Genomic DNA, 25,259 nt, shown 5'->3' with positions numbered 1-25,259 from the left:
GTTTTACGCTGCCTTTTTGGTGTCCACAGCTGGACGAGCAGTGCTCACCGCCAAAAGATGGAAACAGCACTACTTTTGTTATTTGTAGTTTTTTGTACTTGTTTCTTGTGTTTTCAGCCGTACCAGTCATCACATACAGTCGACAACAAATTTTTCGGACACCCAATTTTTAGGACATGCTTGATTATTCGGACTTTTTCCGGGCCCAGGACATACCTTATAAAGTCAATGTATTATGCTGCTCAAAATTTTGGACACTCTAAGAAGTGCTATTCAATTTTTCGGGCATTCCAAGCATCAGCCGGGCCAACTGCCACGCATTTTGAGCGGTGTTGCCACCACCTTGTTTGTTTACTTTTTCCTTCGATAGCCTCGAAACCGGTGCCGACCTTGCGTGCCACTCCTCAGCTTAACTGACGCTGGATTGAGGCTATATTATTTGCCTAACAGCTTCTGTTTCCGGGACAACGTCGCCGCCGTTGCTGCTCGCCGCAGGAGTGCTTTTTTTTCTTTTAGCGTGATCACTTCGACTGCCTGTTCCTCTGTGTGTTTGTAGTGCGTTTCACGCGCGTTGCCGAGCGTAGTGAGTAGGCCTAGCCGTGGTCGTGCTGATGCTAGAACTACATTCTGTCGCTACTGTGGCTCGCATTTAATTGAATCGGCTTCAGTTTTTCAAGAAGCTGTTTCCGAATTTTATAAGGAGTATTTTTTTTTTTTGCATGCAACGCAGCAGGGAGAAGGCACTCAACGGAGTTGGTGTTGTGATCCAGTGGTTAGTGGTTGTGGTGTGCCTCGACCGTGAGAAAACCTACTCTGTCGATTTGCTTGGAGCACTTAGCACGCTCGCAGTTGCGTGGAAGTCTGTAGCACCCACAACGCTGCACAAGTGCTTCCGCCAATTGAGATTTGTGCTGAATGACAAGTCAGCTGCCTTGGACGAGGAGAGTGTCGTCGAGCAGCTCATTCACGACCTTCGCACTGCTGGTGTCGAAATTCCATCGGCCGTCTCGTTTTCAGAGTTCACAGACATAGGCCACGAGTTAAAACTGTGCGCTGGGCTCACAGATACAGAAATTACTCGCCAAGTGCTTGTGGAGTCTGAAAGCGACGACGACGATGACTCACTTGCAGCAGCGCAGCCGACGCAAGCTGAGCTGATGCAAGCGAAATTCAGGCGGACCTGTTAGCACGGAAGCGGAGCGTGGTGCAGAAAAGCATTCATGACTTTTTCCGGCCTCAAAGTGAATAATAAGCAATAAATTGAGCTTTTTTGGTGCACATTTGTTTTTTCGGACTTCCCAATTTTTGGGGCAACTTCGTGGTCCGTTGAGAGTCCGAAAAATCAGTCGTTGACTGTATTGCTTGGACGCAAGGGCCTCATCACCGTCCCCTCTTGGACTTTTATTAGAACAACCAACCTTTTGTGTTTTATTTAATACCTTTTTTTCTTTTTACATATTTCTTTAAGCCCTGAGGCAATAAACAAAAAAAAATCCCAAGCCACCGAACTTCAAATCTATTTGCCAGTTATAGAAGATTAAATTATAAACTACATATCCAAATGACTACATAGCAGCATCATTTTTGAAACCAGATGTACAATGCAGACAGACAACTGAGGAGGGAGGAAATGAGACGCACACCTGCATTTTCGCAAGACAGAACATATCGACAGTGATAAAAAAAAACATACGAGGCCATCCAAAACCAAATGCTGCTGTCACAACCTCACATCCAAAAAATGCACCTCAGAATAACCAAATAAAAATAATAGATTACTTACTAATTTGGTATATTTTCTCGACAGCCTCTACTGAAAATATAAACTTCCAGTTTAGTAGAAAAGTGGAAGGCACACCTTTGTCTCTTTTTCAGAGTCCTGCAGTGTGTAGCAATGTGAGGATATGCTCCAGAAGACAGATTCCTGAACTTTTACTTTAAATGAATGTCATTACAGCATCTTGTCTGTTAAATAGACACATCCACCAGAGAAAGGTATCCATAAACACCGCCACGTACCTGATCTAAAATGCAGATGCACCACCTAGCCCAACTTGTTGCACCACTACACTTAATGTTCACAAAAGAAAACTGTCTGCATTTCACTATTTCAAAGGCTAAAGCAAGCATATAGAGTAGATAATTTGGTGCCTTCACTGTGCAGCGAAGCATTACACACTCAGAAAACAGAACGAATGCTATATGCTCGATTTGTCACAGAACTCTTAAGCAGCAAGAGACCAAAAATGGGATATAATTTTTATATAGGAAAAGTAGGGCAGTGTGGGTCAGCGTTAATGGCACTTGCTCCTCCTGCAGTTCTTTGTTGGCGTGCATGCACTTTCCTTTAAAATACTTGAGCCTCTTAAGGCAAAGCACGTCTGCAAGAGGCTATGCGCACGCAAATTTGTATAAAGTTTTGCAGAAACTTTTTCATAGGCTTGCTCAAACCATGGTCGAAACTAACGGCCCTTCACCAGCAGCAGCTGTTGGGGGCACTCCAATGAGGGAAATTCACCTTTGGCCCAGAAAAGGGGGGGGGGGGGGGGTAAGCTCATTGAAAAAGGTGTTCAGTGTGTAGAACGAGTGCTTTTGAGAATTCGTCCAAAGGATGACTCCTCAGAGGAGGAGGAGGAAAAATTATTTAAATAAAAAATGTAAACACTCCCAGGAGGACCTCTTAGTCCAGGGGCCCTCTGGCTGTTCCTTATAGCTTAGCCCGCTCGACCAGCCACAACTGATCTGCAGGTTGCGCGGCTAGAAGGGCAGCCTGCCAGGAGGAGGGGGTGGGGTGTTTGACGGGAGGAACGCAGATGAATGTGGGCATTCCCATAAGTAATGGTAGAGGGTGGGTGGGGTGGCGTTGCATGTGGTGCAGTATGGTGGGAAGTCCGTGGGGTGAAAGATGTGGGCAAATTGAGGAGATGGGAACAAATTTGTCTGGAGTTGTCGCCAGTAAGTGCTGTTGATGTGAAAAAGCGTGTGATGTGGTGGCGGGTACGTGGCACAGTCACAACGATAGTAGTGAACAATTGTAGTGTAGTCAAGAGGTTCGATCGGGGTGTATAATGAAGGTTTGGGGAGGCCATCCACCAGTGCCCGGAAACTTAGTTCTCGGGCAAACGCATGAGCGTGCTCATTTCCGAAGATGTCCTCGTGCCCAGGAACCCATGTGATGGTGATGGCATCGCGAGTGGTAGGTAGAGTAGATAACATTTTATCAGATGAGTGTGGGAGGGTTCCTCGCAGGAGACATCTGTATGCTGTTTGGGAGTCTGGGCATATTATGGTGTGCCGAGTCTGCAACTGACTGATGTGTGCAATAGCGAGTGTAACGGCCAAGCATTCGGCCTCGGCGATGCTAGTGCTAGTCATTGAACGTCGAGCGGTGAATGTCCATGAACACAGCAGTGCAGATGTGAAGAATGTCTGGATTGTGTGAAGCATCCATGTAGATGATGTCCTGGCATGTAGAGTACTCCTAGGAACGAAGTCACCTATTTATTCATTTTTAAAAACTGCAATTTTCAAAATTTGCAAGCAGAGGGGGGGAGCATGGTGGTGAACTTTGGAAGTATTCCTGACACCACTAACGCCACCAGTGCCAGACTGCCATTCGCTCGACGTCAGGAACCTGAAAAGTCGTCTGCTCGTGCTCTGCATGAGTGCCTCAGGCGTCCACAAGCAAGGCCAATGCCTTCGTGCATAAGGTACAGAGCCACATCTTTCTGTCGGTGGCTTCAGAGCCATTTGCTGTGTCCTGCATGTCCACTCAGAATGAATATGTCGAGCTGTGTCATCAGCTGCAATGCCAACGACCGGCAAAGTATTCAGCTAAGGCATATTCTCTTAAAGACGTGTGTCAGCAAGCAGAATGGATGAAGCATATCGGACTGTGAGTCGGACATCCAGCAAAGTTTATGAGTATGCAGTCAGCATTTCACACCTGACGCCTACTATACAACCCAGTGCCTGTCAGGCATGGATATGAAACACCTGAGACTTCAACCCAAGCCCCTGCTAACGCTGTTTCTTCCGCCTAAGGAGAGTCTCCCAGCTAGTGATCAGTACCAGATGTCGATCAATGGCAGTTTCTTCACGCGTGCGAATGGAAATAGCTAGGATGCAATAATGTTAGACACAGGTCGAAATGCATATTTATGCTTGCCACAGAGCACCGTGTGATTGTATAAATGATGGCCACACACGGATATATGTTTGAGGCACGAGGATCCTATCCTAACCTTGGCTGGTAAACACATCGATCGAGATGGGCACAGAAGAGCTCGTATTTTCTACAGTGATTCAATGTGCACTTAACTCTTCTGCTCAAACTTCATTGTCCAACAGTAATTTATATCCTGCCTGTTGAGAGCTTCTTGAGAAAAATTTAATAATTGCAATGATGGCATTCCAAGTCTGACGAAGTGATATTGCCGCAAAACCTTCAAAACTGTATTTGTTGTTTTTTTAACAGCTGCCGGGCCTTATCACTCCGATTCTGGATCGCATATCAGTTCCATAATGCTCTATGTCACGAGTTACACCTTTATCAGTTTCGTTGTAGCGCAAGATGCACAGAGATCTGTCCCGAAGATTCCGGCCACTCGTGTGTCTTTCTACAATGTTCCAGCTTGTGCTGGTAGCAATTGCGACATTATTTAGATTGTTCTGAGCAGCCTTTAAATTGAGCGTTGACGAGTACGACGGGCATTCCTTATTCGACGATCGATGAGCACGTTTGTTGCTATCGCCGCCGCCGAGTTGCTTAGTTCTTTTGAAGGCGCAAGTCAGCCCAATAAAGAGTTTCTTCAGTGCAATCACCGACTTTTCATTTGTGCCATTGACCCTGGTCACCACAACGTGACATCTGATGGAGGTGCTGCCCTTGATCCTTCAAGTGAATACCTCAGCTTTATTCATGTCGCCCTGGAAGACCAGCCTACAGGTCACCGAGCCAGCCGCCGACTCCAAAGCTTACAACTCGAACACGGTCTGCTGCCTGACCCCACTCGATCTCGGAAGGCATCGATGCTGACAATGGCCCAGCCTACAGCACCGGTTGTTTTCGTCCAACCCCGTGAGCCCCCCTGCTTCCATAGAGGACCGGATGAAGATGCGGGAGACTGGATGGACCTTTTCGACCGTGTGGCAGAATTCAACGGCTAGAACGACGCTGCGAAACTCAGGCAGGTCTACTTTGTTCTTCAAGGACCTGCCAGAATTTGGTTCGAAAATCACGAGACTTCTTTCAAGGATTGGGAGATATTCAAAGCACAGTTTTTGATGGCCTTTGCAAGTTCTGTTCGAAAAGAAAGAGCTCAGGCCCTCCTCTAATCAAGAATTAAACTACCAAACGAGCCCGTCCTAGTATACATAGAGGAGATGAAGCGCCTGTTTCGCCGCGCCGAAACTAACATGACCAAAGGTGAGAGAGTGAAATTCCTAATGCGAGGGGTTAAAGAGTCGCTTTTTGCAGGGCTTGTCCGGAACCCGCCAAAATCTGTGGAAGAATTTGAAAGTGAAACATCGATCATCGAGAGGACGTTGGGACACCCGGATGCGCCACTACAAGCGACCACTTCAACCAGACTACTCATGCCACTACCCCAGCGCATCTGAAAGTCGAGAGAACCTTCGGGACCTCATCCGGGAGAACGTGCGAGAGGAGCTCCGCCAATTGCTGCCATCATCGCAACAACCCCAGGTGGCGACGCTCGCGGACGTCGTCCGTGAAGAAGTACAGCAGGCGCTGGGCGTTTTTAAAGCGATGGCTCCGGGGGCTCCAGTGCATGAATCAGCAGCGATGAACAATGCAGCTGCATTATGTCGTCCTGCACCCCGACGCAACCTCCCAAGCCCTCGTCGCTGCCATCCTGCTCCCGAAGGCCGCCCCTTGGCCCCCGCCCGCCAAGTCTACCAACGATCTCCAAACCTCAGGAAATGTGACGCCTGGAGGACATCTAACAACCGACCGCTCTGTTTCCATTGTGGTGAGGCAGGACACATCCTCCGTCACTGCCCGTACAGGCGGATCGGCCTCCGTGGTTTCGCTGTCGACGCTCCACGACCCCGTCCTGGCGAGCGACCACAGGAAATCAATGACTTTCTGTGCAGCAGAGAGCACTCGTCGCCAAGGCGTCTGTCACGCTCCCCATCACCGTACAATGCCCGATTTGCGTCGCCAGGCCGCGGTTACGTGCAAGGACGGTCTCCTAGCCCCCCTAGGGGAAACTAAAGGCAGCAACCTTTGGAGGTGAGGTTGCTCAACGGCGAAAAGACGAACATCATCCGCCACCGCCGACCACTAACGACGACTCAGCCATTTCACCACCACTCCACACGATGACATCGACGACAATACGACCAGAATGCAAGCCGACACCGCCACCCAGTGAAGTAACAATGGTATGCCCCGGCCATGACCGGAAGAAACGACGGAGCCGAGATCGGACACCAAGACCCACGAGCAATGAGAGGACGCGAACAAGTGACCTTGAAGTTGATATCGACGGTCGCAGAGTCACTGCCCTAGTAGACACCGGAGCTGACTATTCAGTCATCAGTGGACGGTTGGCCTCTCAGCTCAGAAAAGTTTCCACCGCTTGGGATGGCCCGCTGATTCGCACCGCAGGTGGCAACCTGATTACTCCATCGCGACGATGCACTGCAAGAATAACCGTAAATGGGCGTACTTACCCCACCAGCTTTGTGGTCTTGCAGCAGTGCTCGCGAGACATGATTTTAGACAAGGACTTCCTAAATGAACATAGGGCCATCATCGACCGCCGATCCAAGCTCCATCAAGCTCTCTGCAGACAAAGCCATACCTGCTACGATGTCTTAGACGCAACACGCCTCTCTAAACGTTCTCGACGGGGAACTGACTGTACCGCCCCGATCAAGCGTCGCAGTCAGCGTAGGTAGCGCCGACATCGAAACCGCTGAAGGCATCGGCGAAGGAAATATCCAATTGCTTTTGGAAAGAGGTGTCGGCATCGCAAGAGGCACTGCGAAATTCCAGAGAGGACGAGCTCAGGTGCTGGTAACAAACTTCACCGAAGAATATCGGCATCTCAACAAGGGCACGACGATTGCTTTTCTCGACAAATTAGCGGACCTCAAAGACGTATTCGCCCTCCACGACCAACCACTGCAAGACGCACTGCACAGATTCCGTCAGCCCACATTTGACATCAACCCGGCACTGACCCACAGCAGGAAAAACCATATTCGCAGTCTTCTTCGAAGCTACAGGAAGTGCTTCTCGTCATCATCGAAGGTATGGCAAACACCACTGGCCAAGCACCGCATTATAACGGACGAACACGCCTGACCTCTGCGCCAAAGTCCTTATCATGTATCGCCGCGAGAACGCCAGGCCACTCGCGATCAAGTTGAGGAAATGTTGCATGATGACGTAATCCAGCCATCGAACAGCCCCTGGGCGGCACCAGTCGTTTTGGTAAAGAAGAAAGACGGCCCCCTTCGCTTCTGCGTTGATTACCGCCGCTTGAATAGCATAACGAACACGGTGGAAGAAAGAGAGGTGCTCCGACGGCGCCGCGAGGAGCGGCCGCTTAGTGTGACTTTTACGCATGACGCGGCCGCCAGGGGCAGCACCGGTACTGGGAGCCTATCTCGTCGCTCGTTTCGCTTGCGTTTCTATGGACGCGCTTGGGACGGGCGCATGATTTTGACACATAGGGACGTTCCCCGGCTTTATTTTTTTTTTTTTGGTGGAAGGTATGCACCTTTATATTTCTGCCATTTTTCTGGATTATAATTCGACTCGGGGCCGCATGAATGATTTCTGAACTGATATGCAGCTTTGCGGTTTACGACAAACACGAGTAATAGAATATTTACTGAAAGTACTCATGTGAGCGTCATGTAAAAAGCATCCAAAGGAGTGCAAGACGACCATGTGAGCCTTCACAGCTGCCAACATGTGCAAAGTTTCAGGTACTGTCGCGCCGAAAAAAAAAAAGATAACAATTATGTTTGCGCAGTCCAATGTTTGAATTTCTTTTCGCCGTTCTTTTTTCCAGTTGATAACAAAAAACACTAATGTCCTGATTTATTTCATTACGGACAATTGTAGAAGGCTTTTGCTGCAACCTGAATGTAAATATGACGCAAGAAATTTAAGCAGCGGAACCCATAGGCGCGCCTTTGCTCGTATTTCTTTTTATTAGCATGAAAATGTGCATGTCGTGCATTAAAGCTCAATTTGAAGGTATGATGCTATAGTGCGATTCTATGTAAGATCAAACGAAGGATGGTCGGCCGACCTTATAAATTGATTTTAAAATTTGATATATTGTTGACCGATGACTGGAAAGAAGATATCTGCAATTGGTTTTGCTGCCAATTTTTTTGTTTTCGGAGCATAGGAAATTAATAATGAGTGGAGTGACGCGGTTATGTACTCTGCTGTTTTTGAGAACTTTCGTTATTGATTACAGAAAGTATAATAAAGTTAGGAAGCTAAAAATGATCTAACTAAAAATATGCAAGTTTTTGTATGTATTCAATTAATTTTAACTTTTTGTGAAGTGTAGGTTTTCCATTTGCATGAACAATAAAGGAGAGGTTGGTGCCGCATAGCGGTTCCGGCTACTGCTTCTCACTAAATTTATAAGAAACACCTGGCCTGTTTTTATAATATTTCTTAAAGTATAATAATTGGTTTACAGGAAAGGAAAGGCGCAGTATCTGTCATAAATGTTCTGTGGACACCTGAACCGCACCTTAAGGGAAGGGAGGAAGTTGGGAGTGAAAGTGGAGAAAAAGGGGTGCCGGTAGTGGAGGGCTTAGGAGTAATTTCAACTAGCCGGGGATCTTTAGTGGCTGTTCCTGGCCCTACGGGGCTGGGACCGAGAGGTCAACGCCGCTTGTGGCGGGGGCTAGCCGGCCACCGAATTTTTATTTTAACGTGCACTGACATTGCACAGCAAACGGATGCCTCTTTTTTTCACCTCCATCGAAACGCAGCCGCCGGCGGTCGGGATAGAACCTTGGTACTTGGGCACAGTAGTCGGGCATCTTAACCACTGCACCACCACGGGCGGGGCGAAATCGGCCCAGGAAATAAAATTTTGTCTATTTTGCAGTCCTTTGTCTCCAAAAAAGTTTGTGGTAGAGCGGCAATACTTCCACACTATGTTCTCAGCATATTCATCTATCAAGCTGCGAAAGCTTATATTTATATAACGTTTCAATACAGACGTACGATCGCACTAATTTCAAGATAACAGCGAACAATCAAAATTTTTGAAGACAACTTTGTCCCCCTACTCTTTTACTTCAGCTTTCAAATTCATTGAAAACATATCGCCTAATTTTGTTGTGCTAGTAATTGCGGCCACTCCAATAATGCCCTTGCGCAAGTCTCAGCACACGATGCAATTTGTGCGATTTGTGAATCGCACACTATTTTCCAACTGTGGCATAATATTGTATTTAGTCATTTATGTCTCCACGTTGCAAATTAGCTGGCAGACACCGTAGTGAATAATTCAGAAATTTGTACGTGTGGCGTTCCTGATACGCTTGTGGCATCGGGCAGCACAGATTTTTTTCGAATTTTACCTTCACCAAAACACTGATTGCACAAAAATACGATAAAGTGCAATGAGCAAGCAACGTATTCCAAATATTATTAGTGAAATGAAATTGTGAAGGTCACGGAGAACTGCCTCACTAAAAAAAGAATGTTTTTTGGCTGCAATCGTTTATTTTAATCATTCGACGACGCACATTACCTTCATTCCTATGCACAGTTTCTTTGTTTCTTTCACGCAGTCCGGGCTATGCATGCCTGCATGAAGTGTGAACCACAGATCGAACATGTGGCAAAAGCCCCAATCTGACCGTGTGGATGCCGTCGTCTTAGATAGACACGCGCATCCGGCTTTGCTTCTTTGTGTTCGATACTTCACTTTGCCTCTACAGCGCCACGTTCATTCTGATACCATCTGGCGCAGCGCAGTTTCTCGTGTGGCAACGGTTGTCGTGCCCGCGAGGGTGAAGCGGGCACTCAAACCGCTGTCGGGGAAGTTTGATCCTGCTTCCTTCACCGCCATATTATCGGCGTCTGGTTGCGGTGCGAACAAGGGACGGATAGAATAGCGAAGCTCCATTGCACATGCGTTAAACAGCTACCCAAGAGTCATTGCACCGGTGGCATGATGTCATAAAGCTGCTCTTTAGTTGGCAATACATGGCAATAATTCGCCAGAAGCGCGCCCAGTGCGCGCTCCCGAGCTGCGAGCGCAGCGTGTCGTCTGCTCGAGCAGACGATGCACCTCTGTTTGCTCGAAAATGGAGTTATTTGTTTAGTCAGCGTTACGAAAGTTTCTACCAGCTCAGAAGTCGGGGTGTAAATATCTATAAAGAAATGTCTAAGGGTTGGGGCTTTTTAATGCTGATTTAAGAGGGAAATTATCAGCGCGCGCGCCGGTGTTCTTAGGCACGCCAGCAGAACCGGCGGAGAGGATGGCCCCCAGAACATGTGCTGCCCCTGGCGGCTGCCCTCTCTTCCGGTCAGACCAAGCGGCCAAGCGCTCGCTGCAGCGCGGCCGCGCCGTCGGAGCACCTCTCTTTCTTCCACCGTGATAACGAAGAAGGACGTCTACCCGCTTCCCCGCATCAACGACTCTCGATCGGTTCTGCAATGCAAAGTACTTCTCATCGATGGATCTGAAGAGCGGATATTGGCAAGTTGAGGTCGACGAAAGAGATCGCGAGAAGACCGCATTCATCACACCAGACGGCCTTTTTGAATCCAAGGTGATGCCATTTGGCCTCTGCTCCGCACCAGCCACGTTTCAACGAGTAATGGACACAGTCCTGGCAGGCTTGAAGTGGCAAATTCGTTTGGTATATTTGGACGACGTTGTTGTCTTCTCGTCAAACTTAGAAGACCACCTAAAACGACTGCAGACAGTGCTGGAAGCCATCAAGTCATCGGGGCTAACGCTAAAACCAAAGAAGTGCCGGTTCGCCTACGAAGAACAGCAGTTCCTAGGTCACAGCGTCAGTAAGGATGGTGTTCGCCCAGACCCGGAGAAAACAGCTGCAATCACACAATTCCCACCGCCTGTCGACAAGAAAGCTGTGCGCCGATTCCTTGGGTTGTGCGCTTATTATCGACGATTTGTCAGAAACTTTTCGCGCATTGCCAAACCGTTGACGCAGCTTACAAAGGCTGAGGTACCTTTTAAATGGGAAGTGCCGCAAGGAGAAGCCTTCGACGAACTTAAGCGCCGCCTGCAATGCCTTCCTGTACTGGGCCACTGATGAAAATGCCGAGACCGAAACTCACACCAACGCGAGCAGTGTGGGCCTAGGAGCCGTTCTCGTCCAGAAGTGAGCCGGACAGGAGAAAGTAATCGCCTACGCTAGCAGGTCCCTCACAAAAACCGAAGTCAATTACTCGACAACCGAGGAGTGCCTTGCGATCATCGTTTGCGTTAAGCAATGGCCTCCTCGTTAAGAACTTCACACCCAACAAGACTACACAGCTTCTTGTAGTGCCAAAAAGCTCCGGCAGGAAATTCTGCAGGCGTTGCACGATGAGCCCACAGCAGGCCATCTTGGATTTGCGTGCACATTGCGTCTAATCCAGGAGAAGTACTACTGGACGCGACTGCCTGCCGAAGTTGCCCACTACGTGAAGACGTGTCGCGAATGCCAACAACGCAAGACGCTGCTGATCAGACCAGCAGGACTACTAAACCCGATTCTGCCCCCAATCCTGCCCTTTCAACAAATTGGGATGGATCTCCTCGGCCCCTTTCCATCTTCGTCTATGGGTAACAAGTGGATCACCGTGGCCACTGACTACCTTACCCGTTACGCCGAAGCGAAAGCACTACCCAATGGTACCGCGGCAGAAGTCACCAAATTTTTTGTCGAACAAATTCTCTTGCGACACGGCACCCCAGAAGTGCTCATCACAGACAGGGGAACGGCGTTTACGGCAGAGTTGACGCAAGCCATCCTGGAATACAGTCATACAAGCCATCGACATGCAACTGCATACCATCCCCAGACCAATGGCCTTACGGAGCGCCTGAACAAAATGATTGCGGACATGATCGCCATGTACGTCGACGCTGAACACAAGACCTGGGATGCCATCTTGCCGTACATGACCTTCGAATATAACACGGCAGTCCAGATGACCAGATCGTATTCAGATATGTGGCGCAAATAAACACAAACACAGGAGAAGATACACAGCACACGCGCACACTACCAACTGTAAGAAGAACCGGAAAACACTTCCTCTTCTACACTCAGGCACGTCTCAACTTCCTCTTCTTCTCATTTTCCTCTTCTTTGCCCAGGGGGAAAATGGCACTCACTTCCTCGCAGACCTTAACCTTGTCCAAACATGGCGGTGACCAATCTCTTCTTCCTCTTCTTCTATTCTTCCTCTTCTTTCCCAAGGGAATATTGACACTTTCTTCCTCTCAGCCCGAAAACATCAACCAATCATGACAGTCACAAAATCTATACCGTCTTGTAAATCCACACCTCTGCTTTGCCCAGCAGCTGCAAAGCAGAGGTGTGGATTTACAAGACGGTATAGATTTTGTGACTGTCATGATTGGTTGATGTTTTCGGGCTGAGAGGAAGAAAGTGTCAATATTCCCTTGGGAAAGAAGAGGAAGAATAGAAGAAGAGGAAGAAGAGATTGGTCACCGCCATGTTTGGACAAGGTTAAGGTCTGCGAGGAAGTGAGTGCCATTTTCCCCCTGGGCAAAGAAGAGGAAAATGAGAAGAAGAGGAAGTTGAGACGTGCCTGAGTGTAGAAGAGGAAGTGTTTTCCGGTTCTTCTTACAGTTGGTAGTGTGCGCGTGTGCTGTGTATCTTCTCCTGTGTTTGTGTTTATTTGCGCCACATATCTGAATACGATGATGCACCAACTTGCCCCTCAAGCCGTTATTTTCAGATGACCAGAGCGCCCCCGTTCAAGCTTGTGTACGGCAGGGAGCCCACGACGACGCTCGACGCAATGCTGCCACACGTAACCAACAAGGACTACCTTGACGTCACCACCTACCTGCAGCGTGCAGAGGAAGCCCGATGACTCGCACGGCTGCGTATTAAAGATCAACAGCACACTGACAGCCGACGATACAACTTATGGCCACGCAGAGTACAACCCAGGAGATCAAGTGTGGGCTTGAACACCAATTCGCCGTCGCGGACTAAGTGAAAAGTTGCGTCGATACTTTGGGCCGTGCAAAATCATTCGCCGCGTTGGACCACTGGACTGTGAAGTCATTCCCGACGGAACATCAGCATCACAACGGCGACGCGCAAGCCCAGAAATAGTACATGTTGTACGATTGAAGCATATTACGCGCGATAAGTGTTGTGTTTAAACTCTGTAGTGTTTGTTTAGGTTGCTTTGTTTTGGAACATCGAGGCGATGTTTTTTTGAGGGGGGAGTAATGCTGCGAAACCTTCAAAACTGTATTTGTTGTTTTTTTTAACAGCCGCCGACATACGGCCTTATCACTCAGATTCTGGATCGCGTATCAGTTTTGTATCCTGTGTTTTTTCACGCTCGTTGTCGCGATACGACGCGTTATCATTTTCTTTGTCGCGAACGATGCGCCGAGATCTGTCTCAAAGATTCCGATCACTTGCGTATGTTTCTAGAATGTTCCAGGTTGTAGTAGTAGCAGTTTGCGACGTTATCTAGATTGTTCTGCGCAGCCTTTAAATTGAGCGTTGACGAGTGTGACGGGCATTCTTTGTTCGACGATCGACGAGCACGTTTGTTGCCATCGCCGGTGCCGAGTTGCTTATTGCTTTTGCAGGCGCAAGTCAGCCCTATAGTTTCCTCAGCGCAATCACAGACTCTTCATTTGTGTCATCAACCCTGGTCACCACCACGTGACAATATAAACTGGGGGAGGGGGGGGGGGGGGAATGGGAGGGGGACTAGTTGCAAGCTCTATCACAAGAATGATACCAGAACCGCATCAATCTGTGCTGATTGAAAAATGAAGCGACTGAGGGGAATACTAGTGAAATGTTGAATATCATCCTTGTCTCTATGTGTGCCTTTTTTCTTTGTCACTTGTTTGCTCAGCTGCGATGTGATTGACAGCGATGCACATTTTATCCCTGTGCTGTCTCAGCTACAGGAGCTGTACGTGCCTGCAAAGTTAGTGCGCTTCATTTCAGTGTTTGAATTTCAACTAATTGAATAGAACTTTCAAATGAAATTTGTTTACTGCTGCATTTTCCAATTCAGTATTCAGTGAACTGAAAATTTGTGTATTGCATGCCCTCAATCTGGTGGCCGTTTTAACTTGTCTGGGCAGCACCGGTGGGGCGACTGAGTTTGCCCAGATGGACTAAGGCTCCCCTCAACCCTCTTTCAGTTTCTGCACCCATCTTACCACACTGTACCCTGGAATGTCTGCATAAGACAGAAAATTGTGGCAGCTAACAGGTCAACCTGAACTGCCTGCTTCACTGTCACCCATATCTAAAAGCTTTACGGCACAATGTGCATCACCTCCACAGCTACAGAATGTACCATTTCCTACAGTGTAGCCACTAGAGCCAGCTGCAGAGCATGATGCCATAATTTAGGCATGCACTGCAGTAGCCTCGTGGCTGTTCAGGTTGCTAAGGTTGAGAGTGCACAGATCACTCTCGCCAATGTTGTGCACATTTTAATGCATGCAAAAAGGTAACCACACATTTAAAAAGCCTTTGAAATAATTCAAAGTCCTCCACTATGGCATTTTACTTTCCTTTTATTCTGTCTTTCTCTCGGGCTACACATGCGGCATTCTTTGAAAATGATATGCCAACTGCACCTTTATTCGGCTCATAGCTAATATAAGCTGCGTTCGATTAAGCCGTGGTTCTCTGCACCGCCGGAACCAGTTCATGGTGCACTGCACCAAAGCGCTAGATTCACAGCTATCCCTGCACCGTCTGCGATAGATTTTGGTGCAGTCGAGGTGCCGCTCTTGTGCAAAGAACCGTGGCACCCTCCAAGGAGGAGGTGCAGAAAAATTGTCACATGTTGACAGCGGTAGCAGATGATGCGCGCCACCGATGAGAAGCTTGTAAACATTGATGGTCGTCCACTTCGAGACATTTTTTTCCCATCATCGACAGATCCGGTGTCATTAGATCTCCATGAAAATGACTAATTCTTCTAAGGTCTCTTGTGAAAACCTGGATAGCCTCATGAGTTCAAAGCTGAAATATCTAGCAACAGCACTTGAGGTGTACGGGAACTCCGTTAATTACAATCTTTCCAAACCAGTCAGTCTGTCTGAACCACGATGTAATAACAGTGTTCAGTTCAGTTCAGTCGTTCAGTCGTGTCCGACTCTTCGTGACTATATGGACCATGTCACGCCCCGCTTTCCGGACTTCACTATCTTCCGAACATCACAAAACTTCATCTGCGGCGCCTCGAGGATGCCCTCTAACCATCGCGTTCACTGTCTACGCCTTCTCCGGCGACCCTCAAACTTTCCCAACGTCAAATCTTTTTCCAGCGACTCCTCTCATCGCATCAGATGACCAAAGTGAGCTTTAACTTTAGAATTTGACCCTCCAATGAGCAGTCAGGGTTTATGGTCGACAATATAGACTGATTTGATCTTCTGGCAGTCCAAGGAACTCTCCAAGAGTCTCCGCCAGCACCACAATTCAAATGCGTCAATTTTCAGCGGTCAGCCTTCTTCACAGTCCAACTCTCGCATCCATACATCACAACCGGAAAGACCATAGCACGAGTTATACGGATCTTGGTTGACAGACTAATGTCTCTGCTCTTTACTAGGTGGTCAAGGTTAACCATGGCTCTCTTTCCCAGAAGCAGGCGTATCCTAATTTCATGGCTGCAGTCTCCTTCCGGGGTAATCTTGGAGCCCAAGAAGAAAAAATCTGTCACAGCTTTCACTTCTAGTCCCTTGATGCTCCAACAGGACTTGATTGGGCAAGACGCCATGATCTTTGTCTTTTTAATGTTCAGTTTAAGCCCAAACTTCTCACTCTCTTCTTGTATGCGCATCAGAAGTCTCTTGAGTTCCACTTCACTTTCTGCCATTAAAGTGATATCATCCGCATATCTAAGGTTGTTGATACGTTTTCCAGCAATCTTCACTCCAGCTGAAAACTCGTCCAGAACGGCCTTCCTCATAATGCACTCTGCATATAGGTTAAATAGGCAGGGCGACAGTATGCAGCCTTGCCTCACTCCTTTCTCAATCGGAAACCAATTAGTAAGACCATGCCCAGCTCTGACTGCGGCCTCTTGCCCTTCATACAGGCTCATGAGGAGACAGATGAGGTGAATTGGACTCCCATCTCTTGGAGAGCTTGCCACAATCTGCTGTGATCTATGCAGTCAAACGCTTTTGCATAATTAATAAAGCTAAAGTAGATGGGTTTCTGGAACTCTCTTGCTTTTTCCATGATCCAGGTTGGCAATTTGGTCTCTAGTTCCTCTGCCCTTGCGAAACCCAGCTTGCTTGTCCGGAAGCTCCCGATCCACATACTGCTGCAGCCTACCTTGGAGGATTTTCAACATCACCTTGCTAGCATGCGAAATAAGCGCGATCGTGCGGTAGTTGGAACTATCTTTGGCACTGCCTTTCTTTGGAATGGGGATGTAAACTGACCTCCTCCAATCCTGTGGCCACTGCAGGGTTGTCCAAATCTTCCGACATAATGTATGCAGAATGTTAACAACATCATGGTTGAGGTTTAGAAGCAACTCAGCTAGAATGCCATCAATTCCGCTAGCTTTGTTCTTAGCAAGGCTGGCTAAGGCCCATTCATCTTCACTGTTCAGGATGCCCGGCTCGAGATCAGTAATCGCAACCATCTTATGTTGGGTTTGCACATCCGGGTCCTTCTTGTACAGTTCTTCAGTGTATTCCTGCCACCTCTTCCTTCAGTGAGGTCCTTGCCTCGTTTGTCCTTTATCACGCCCAGCTTAGCACAGAAGCGTCCTTTGATATCTTTGATTCAGTCTTATACAGAGCTCTTGTGTTCCTGAATTGGCTGTTGTCCTCAACTGCTTGGCACTGCATGTTCAGGAAGGCATTCTTATCTCTCCTTGCTATTTTCTGAATATCCGCATTGAGAACCTTGTATCTTTCTCTTTCCCCCATAACTTTTGCCATCCTCCTTTCCTCAGCTATTTGCAAAGCCTCTTCAGATAACCAGTTTGCTTTCTTGCATTTCTTTTGCTTTGGAACTATCTTAGTAGCAACTTCTTGTATTATATCACGAGCATCAGTCCACATCTCTACAGGCTCTGTCGTCTAGATCTAATTCTTGAAATCGATTCCTCACTTCCACAGCATATTCTGGTGGAATTTGATCCAGATCATACCTGAAAGGCCTTCTAGTTTTCTGCGTTTTCCTCAATCGAAGCTTCATTTTGGCAACAAGAAGGGAATGATTGGTGCCACAATCGGCCGCAGGCCTTGTTTTTACTGCTTGTATAGCGCTTCATCTCTGCCAGCAAAGAATATAATCGATCTGATTCCTGTACAGACCGTCCGGTGAAGTCCATGTGTACAGGCACCTCTTGTACTGTTGAAAATGAGTATTCGCTATGGTCAGGTTGTTTTCTTGACAAAACTCTACTAGCCTCTGCCCAGCTTCATTTGGCTCACCAAGACCGAACTTGCCTGTAATTCCGGATATTTCTACACTCCCTACCTTAGCATTCCAGTCTCCTATGAGAAAAATGACGTCTGATGATGGAGTGCGGTCTAAAAGGCATTGCAGGTCCGCATAAAATCTCTCAACATCAGCTTCTTCAGCAGTAGTGGTTGGTGCATAGACTTGGATAACTGTTATGTTGAAAGGCCGGCCTTGGATCCGAAGCGAGATCATTCGGTCATTTTTGGGGCTGTACCCTAGCACTACTTTGCCCATTCTTCCGTTTACTATGAGAGCGACCCCATTTCTTCTCTTAGATTCATGCCCACAATAACAGACATAATGGTCGCCAGAGTTAAATTCTCCCATTCCGGTCCACTTGAGCTCGCTGATACCCAAGATGTCAATGTTCAATCTGTCCATTTCTTGCTTGACGACATCCAGTTTACCTTGCGTCATAGACAGTGTTGCCGTGAAGGAAAGCACGGCGTCTGGTTCCTCATCCTCACTGTCAGAGGACTGTGACGATGACTTCGACGATGTTGTCGTCCATGATCTCGCGAGGCACGAAAATAGACGTACTGCGAGAGCTTAAAGCTTGCACAGGAACTGGCGAGCAGACAAGCATAGGCTGAAAAATGTCACACCAGTCATGTGTGGCGCTGCCGACGTCCTGCACATGAAACACAAAACTGGAACTACACCTCGGTGGCACCTGAGTGGCACCGGCGGAACTATTTCAGAATTTGTGCCGAAAACCAGTTCTGAATCGAACAAACCTATATATGTGCTTCAATGCACTCTGAAGTAAATGTTGATAATGTTCGAGGGTGAGTTGGCATGTCAGTTACATAGGTATTGAAGTATTAATAATTTAAGCGATAGCTCCACACAGGCATACGGAATGTGGTCACCATAAGCGTTTACTCTGACGACACTATGCAAACCACACACCAGGGCATTCCTATCTTTTGTATTGCAAGCAAGAAGTTTTAAATCATGCCATGACAACTGCAATGTAACAGACTGCTACGAGACCTGTCCAAAATAACCATTGCGTTTGAGGTGTCGCTTCACTGTGGAAGGCACGCTGCTTACAGTGCCCACTCATGAGCTCACCTGAGAAAGCCAGCTAAAAGTGGGCAACAATTCAGCTGGCTCTTCTCAATGTGTGCAAGCACACGTTCTACCATTATTAACGGGCCTACCTGCTAATAAAGACTGTACAGTCGCCGACCTATTATCCGGACCTCACGGGGACCGCCGAAAAAACAAAATCAGAAAAAAAAAAACTATTTCTATGAACTTTCTATGCACTGGCATGACCTATGCACTTATTCAGGCCCCGCAATTGGCTGGAAAAAACCGTGAATACGCTGCTGGACGCTCCTCCGTTTGCGAGCAATCTGATCGGCTTGAATCTCGGAAAGGATCGTGCTGTCACTGTAGGCAGCTGCAAGCATCGTCACTGTAGGCAGCTGCAAGCATCGTCACCGCATTCACAAGGTCCGCGTGCGACGGCAGCAGAACAGGTGGTGCATCGTTCTCAGACTCAGATTTGTCGTCAGGCGGGACTGCAGACACCCGACGAATTATCTCTTCATCGTCCAGCTCCGTGCATGTGAGTGCTGCACTGTCGGCATTTGAAAAGTTTTCAAAGGTGACTGCGTCTGGGATCACCCTGCCGCCACTGCGCAAGTCTTGCAGCCCATGTTCGCCATCTGTGGGAAGCATGTCGGACGGGAGATCCTGGGCCGCGGCATCCGCTTCCCCAACTCCAATAAATCTAGCATGCCGAAAGCAGTTTCGGAGTGTGGCTGCAGTCACTGCCTTCCAGGCGTCAGCAAGCATGCTGATCGCCAACAGCAAAGTTACAACATACTGCGTGCCGGCGTCAATGCACAGAACCACGCGGCTCAGCAAGCGTGCTCTGTATAGCAACTTCAAATTTTTAATCACACCCTGGTTCATGGGTTGAAGGACGCTCGTTGTTTGGTGGCAGGAATTCCAACTGAATGGATTCCAGGTCATCAATGTGGCCATGTGCACCGCAACAGAGGGTTTACAAAAGTAAGTCTGGCAACCATGAGCGGCACACTGATCACGCGCTGGCAGCCATATTTTGATCGCTCCATCCGTTCGTTTTAGTTCGCTTCGTGTCCGTCCGTCAGCGCCCGCCGTTCTGTCCGCGCTTTTCATGTTGTAACCTAGTGTGCTGTGCTTGGACCTCTCTTTTGTCCCTGGTGGTGTCTGTTAGCGAAGCCAAGAAGCGTATTTTGACAGCTGAGGCGTAGAGGTTACAAACTGCTCCACGAATCGTGCATGGGCCCCTCGTCGATTCGCGCAGCGTCATCCGTATCCAGGTACAGTACCTAGAGCTTTGTAAAGTGCAGATTTTTTTTTGCCTGTGTGCCTTTGCTATGTACTTTAACGACTATGAGAGACTATCGCGAGTTTGCTTGGTTTGCGCATCAACGTCGCTCATCCCACTGATACTAGTGGGATACTTGTTGGTGAAATGAGCGAGGATGCAATTTGTTATGAGATGAAAGAATCATGCGTAATTTGATGTAAGTCAGAATGGCGCTTAGCACTTTCCTGCCTATGCTGTCGAAGCAGTTATTGGCACGGGTCTCGGAAATAATCGGGGGCTGTGTAACAAAGAAGAAAAATGTGTCATGGTAATTTCTGCTTCCAGTCAGTGAAGATTGATTGGTGTGCAATAGGCGATGATGAGAAAAAATATTTGTAATTAATTGGCAAATTGATGAAATAAAGCAAAAAAAAGAAAAAAATGGAAAATTGAGGGTTTAAACGTGGCAAAATGCTCAGAAGGAAAAACCAGTACTTGGTGAAGAAAATTTAGAATGTGTAATTGATTAATTGAAATAATTGAAGAATGTGTTAAAGGTGTCAAATTGCTCCGAATGGAAAGGCAATTGTTGCTGACCCTGATTATTGGTGTATGAAAATATACATTATTAGAATAAAGAAACAAATAATCAAAATATAAAATAAAACCTAGAAAATAAAAAATGGAAGAAAACGTGTGTCTGAGAGAGAGATGCTATCGTGTCATACCCTTAACGGCAGAGCTTAAGTGTCCCCCTAATGTTTTATAACAGTATTACATAATATAAATCTGACTTTATGAACACAGCCAGTTGCACCAAGCACTGACACTTTGCAGTAATGCGAGTTGACTTTTCAAATTTCTTTTCGTTTCAGCCGAGTTCCTCTTCCTCCGAGTTCCTCGAAGCTTCCCATGACAGCACTTTCATGTGAGGTTAAGGCTTCAAATGTCTGCTATCTGACAGAGGGAATCAACAACAAATCAGCATATTTACAAAAACAATTGAATTACAGGTGGCTGTCAATTAGTGAACCATCAGGCGACTCGATAAAACGCATAAAAGTGAGCAAACTTCATTATTTTATCAGCCGCACTAGCAGGTATGAAGGCACAGAATGCAAACCCGAGCTGCGCACTCTGGACGTGGACCGGACTTCGCATGCATTATCACATGATAACGTCTTTCGAAACGGGCTGGACGTGAGCATATTGCAACACACTAGTGCGATGTCATCTTCTCCTGCTTTACTGGACGCCGCGGGTTTGGCAGGCGCTTTTGCAGCGTGAAACACTCACCTTGAGCGCACTAGAGAGCCATATTGCTCTCTGCACCAAGCACTACAATTTCGTACGACTGTGAGTAGTAGTTTTGGTAATCATGCCCTTGTCTTAAATCAAATACACAATGGTAAATGCAACCTGCGTAAAAAAGGTTTCAAAGAACGTATTTGAACTATGGCGTTCGATCGGTATACATGCATTGCTCCTTCTCCCGTGTCCTCCATCAAAGCATAAGCTTATCTTTCAAGTTAACAAGGCTCCATAGCACGCAAAACTACCTTGCTGTTTTAGGTGATAGCACGTTCTGTGAGCTAGCTCCCAGTCTGAGGGACGTGCAGTAATGCTTTACATGATGCGTGACACTTGTAAAGCCCATTAGGATTGCAAACGAGCGGTCGCATACACGCGTATGCCTTGTTTCAGAGCGCATCTACGACAATGCGCTTGCTGCAGAAGGGTACGCAGCAAGTGCTGGCATCATTCCAAATAGAGCTTGGTGCTAGCAGCGACTGCTGTGGTGTTAAAAAATTAAACAATCGCTTGTGATCATTCCAATGCACCTTGCGGTGCAAGCACGGGTTCCACGAAGGCGCACGTTGAGAGTGTACTCGATGGGAGGCGTGGGCGGACTGAACAAGACATGGTCGCCGCACACAGTTTGTCTCTTTCACTAGATGGCGTTAATTTTTGTAAAGCCTCTATTGTCCACAAAGAGTAACACCTTGCAATTTTGGGCCTTGAATTTCCGGTCCAGCTTGCGTACATCGGCAGCGAAAAGATGCTGCGTAATCCAAGCTTTCGAGTTGGCTTCATACCACACGGGCAATGTTTTTACCACCTTGAAGCATCTCGGCCTCTTCGATTTCCCAATCACAAGAATCGGGAGCTTTTCGTTTCCTGACATGTTGCTGCCAACCATCACTGTGACCCGGTCTTTGCTATGTCTTCCGCCGTAGCAGGGGTCGCCAGACACGGACACTGTCTTCTCGGGTAACATCTTACAAAAAAGGCCTGTTTCATCACAATTGAAGACATCACCAGACGAAAATCGGTCCAGCAGCGACTCCAGTCTGTCGGAGCGGTAATGTGTTACAAGAGTCTGGTCCACAGCACCACTCTCGCCGCACATCTTCATGAAAGTGAGGTCGTACATCTTCTCAAAATTACGGAGCCAGCCATCGCTAAACTTAAAGCCTTCGATGTTCATTCGCAGTGCAAGGGCCTCCGCCTTTTGTTTCAGAAGATCACCCAACACTGGGAACCTCTTTGCAACTGTCGCACACAGCCGGCATGTGGAGCGCTTCTTCGAGCTTCGGGTGGCTGCCCTCTCTGAAATTTTTTCTTTCCAGCACTGAAGAAGACTCCAATGATTCATTCAAAATCTTCATTTGTTTTTCATATAGTCAGACAGTCTGCTTCGAGATGCCGAACTCCCGGGCAACTTCGCTCTGCAGGCGGCCATTCTGCACTTGATGGATCACGGCGATCTTCGCCATTGTCATTGTTGCATATTTGCCGCGCTTCTTAGCTGAATTCCCCGGTGCTGACTGCCCCGATGTTGGCGCCATTCCCGTGTGCTTCGTTGGTCTCACTGCTAGGCGTACACAACACACAAGGAACACAAGTAGAATGAACACTGCACACTATAACTACACCGCACGCCGTCACAAAGAAGAAAGAAGGGACGACCGGGCCAGCGGCTACTGGATTTGACCTGGATTTGGAGGGGCGAGACCGAAACTAGCCATTGTGCCAGAACACACAAAAACAAGATGATGAGCGAACTCCACTCCTACCCCCACCTCTTGGGGCAGTAAGGAGGCTCATTCCAAAACAGAAATGGCGCTTCATGCTTGTCAGAGTCCGTGTGGGTAGCTGCTGTCGATCGAGTTGGCTCGAGTAGGGTCCGAAAAATCAAATGAGAGGTTGCGAAGTGTCCGAAATTTCGGTATTTGTTATGCATTACGGCCTATGGGAAGGGTGACGGTGCCGTGAAGCAGTCTGAATAATCGAGTATGACCGTTTTTGGAGTCCGAAAAATCAGTCGGCGACTGTATATGACTACAGCCTAGCAGGAACCTCACTTTTGATATGATGAAAGTTACACAATGAATTTGATGCAAGAATTCAGTGCATAACACAATGCCCAAAACTAAGGATATATGGCTGTGTACAGTAGCAAGTGAAGCTTTATATGGCCAGGTTTCACTGAATCTGTTCACGTGAGATCAAACATGCATGTCAACATATTTCAACGAAAATATATATAACACGAAATTTAAATAAATATGCAACCAGAAAAAGGAGTTAAAAGAAAAGAGCATATACTACCTTGCTTACTAAAAACAATGCATTTCAACAAAAAAAATGACAATGCCAACTTAGGGGACAGTCTGGTATCCTGAAATTTACCACACTTGTTCTGGAACACTATAAAAACATTGCTTTTAGCCAGCTGTTCACATTTTTCTGTCAACACTCCACGTACAGACCAATGAGGTCATGGCTGTATTCTTGTCTCCCAGGATGCTACTGTGCAAAAGAACTACTTACACATCAAATATGCAAAAATATGCAAATTATGAAGGGGCACATTTCTCAAAATCCAACTAGTAATTTTGAGATATGCATTCTGTTGGCAACATCCATACTGATTGTGGAAGTTATTCGTCTGCAAAATGCTCAACTGTGATCAAGATGTGTTGCCAAATTTTGAAAATTATATGAGGTCTTGCAAAATGCCTCACAGCATGCCGAATCACATGCTTGCATAATCTTTGTTTCAAGCTGGCAAAAAGCAGGATGGCTGCTCACTAAATGTGTGGGCTAGAAGGGTTGTTTCAGGTGGCTAAGCGGTCAGTGAATAGAAAACAGCAAATTAATTTTTCATTGATAGGTTTCCAATAATATTTGTGGCTAAAAAGGGTTTAGCATTCTTAAATTATGTTCACCTGGGCTTCATCTTTACATCTAATAGTACAAGGTTTGCCTTCTTTGAGGGTGTGCCACCTGCCCCCATGAGCAGTCAGGAAGAGGAGCCAAGTGGAGCAAAAAGTTGAATCTTTCGCTGCTTCCTCCTCACAGCTCAAAGGGATGCATAGCAAAAGCGTTCACTCCCAGGATATGATCGAGACATATTTGTGCAAGTCCGCAATCAGTGTGCCAGCATCTTTTGCATTAGATTGACTTGCTGGCTCAGAAATGTGGTCAAAAGCGCATACTGTATTTGCTTGCATATAGCCCGTAACCCTAACTTCGAGCTCCACGAATAAAAAAATGAAAAGAAAGATACAACTGCACACTAAGTGATCATTTCGTTTTCAGAACATTTATTCAAACGACCACCACATCACTGGTTATCAGATTCTCAATTGTTGCCACTCACTGCCACCATCCGAGGCTTCATCGCAACTCAAAGACGTAGTCATCCTCAGAACCATCCAAGCTGTCATTGATGGCACATTGTTTGAAGCTCTTATGCACTAAGTCAGTCGGTATCACTTTCCACACGTCCACAATCCACTGACAGAGCAGTAGAATATCAGGCCTTTGCACGGTTCCTGCCAGCGTGAGGGCGCAAAGGCTGTCAGCCATCCACTGGGCATATAGCTGCTTCACGTGTGCCTTGAACGAGTTCAGGCACACGTCGAGTGGCTGTAGCATGGACGTCATGCCGCCAGGCATCATGAGGTCGGTGCCGGTCTCAGCGAGGCGAATTTTCACCGCATCAGTGCAGTGGCCTTGGAAGGAATCCAGCACGAGCATCGACCAGCGTGCCAGCAAGACACGATTGCTGCGTTTGTCTTCAAGCCATGCGGACGCACTTCACATGGGCTCCGTCAATGTCTGCACGTCGCGGCAGAATATCAATCTGAACTGACTTGGACTCCATCAGACACATATATTATGCTGAGGCATGCAAAAGGAAAGAAAAATAAAGAGCCTCTGCCCG

At 47.4% G+C, this 25,259-nt stretch overlaps 1 protein-coding gene across 1 annotated transcript in view; it reads right to left on the bottom strand.

Moving 5' to 3' along the window:
* Positions 1–25,259, bottom strand: part of LOC146206818 (uncharacterized) — a 106,603-nt gene that overhangs the window by 6,517 nt on the left and 74,827 nt on the right. The window lies entirely within an intron of this gene.

The sequence above is a fragment of the Amblyomma maculatum genome, chromosome 1, assembly GCF_055883805.1.
Source record: "Amblyomma maculatum isolate TAMU_Amacu chromosome 1, ASM5588380v1, whole genome shotgun sequence".
Classification (NCBI taxonomy): Eukaryota; Metazoa; Arthropoda; class Arachnida; order Ixodida; family Ixodidae; genus Amblyomma; species Amblyomma maculatum.
The sequence above is the reverse complement of the archived record's forward strand: the minus strand, read 5'-3'. Positions and strand labels throughout refer to the sequence as shown.